This window comes from Chaetura pelagica, unplaced genomic scaffold (genome assembly GCF_000747805.2).
Source record: "Chaetura pelagica isolate M959 unplaced genomic scaffold, ChaPel_1.0 scaffold2, whole genome shotgun sequence".
NCBI lineage: Eukaryota > Metazoa > Chordata > Aves > Apodiformes > Apodidae > Chaetura > Chaetura pelagica.
Genome location: NW_009952796.1, coordinates 4,376,975 through 4,377,841, shown reverse-complemented (window position 1 = coordinate 4,377,841; position 867 = coordinate 4,376,975).

Genomic DNA, 867 nt, shown 5'->3' with positions numbered 1-867 from the left:
GGGAACCCGGTGCCCGGGACCCGCTCTGGGCTGCAGGAGCCCGGGCAGGGCTGGGCTGAGCTGGCGCGGTCCCGGGGCCCCGCGCTCGGGGGTGAAACGGAGTTTTCCCTCTTTTATTTTATTGAGTTTTGGTTGCCTTTTTGTTTGTGGGTTCGGTTTGGCTTTGGGTTGTTTTGTTGTTGTTGGGTTTTCTCTCCCCATACTCCCTGTCCCTGGCTGAGGGAGCGGTGTTATCCCGCTCGTGTATTCAGGTTTTATTCCATGTCATCCGGCGGGGACGCTCAGGGCTTGTTTATCCTTTGTGTTTTTTTTCTTTTCCTCAACAGCCAGAAGGGGCGAGGGGAGTTTTCGGGATCCAGGAACAGGCTGGGAAGCCTCCCGGGGTTTCCCCCCCCGGGACCCCTGCCCTGGGGCTGCGGGAGGTTCGCGGCTCCGGAGCTGCCCGCGGGTTCGCTCCGGTGCTCCCGGGGACGCGGTGCCTTCCAGGCTGCCCCGGGAGGAGGAGGAGGAGGGAGGACTGGTTCTTGGGGCTGGGGCATCTCCGTACCCCGGTGCCGGCTCCTGGGAGTCAGGGGGAGCCGGTGAGGATGTGCTGGTGGCTGCTCTGGAAGTTGCCGGGCGATGGGGAGGCACTTTCTGGGCTTTCGGACGTCGTTTTGTTCTTGCCCCCGAGCGAGGCGGGGAGGGGTGAACCCTGTGCGGTGCCTGGGAGCGAGTGGAAGGCAGAGGTCGGGCGGGCTGTGACCTTGGCTGGGGCGGAGGGGACCCCTCTTTCTGGAAGCTGTGGTGTGCCGGGGAGGAGGGGAGTGCTGCTCAGAGCTGCTGGGGCTGCAAGGAGGCCTCGATGAGCCTCTGTGCCGGGGGGGG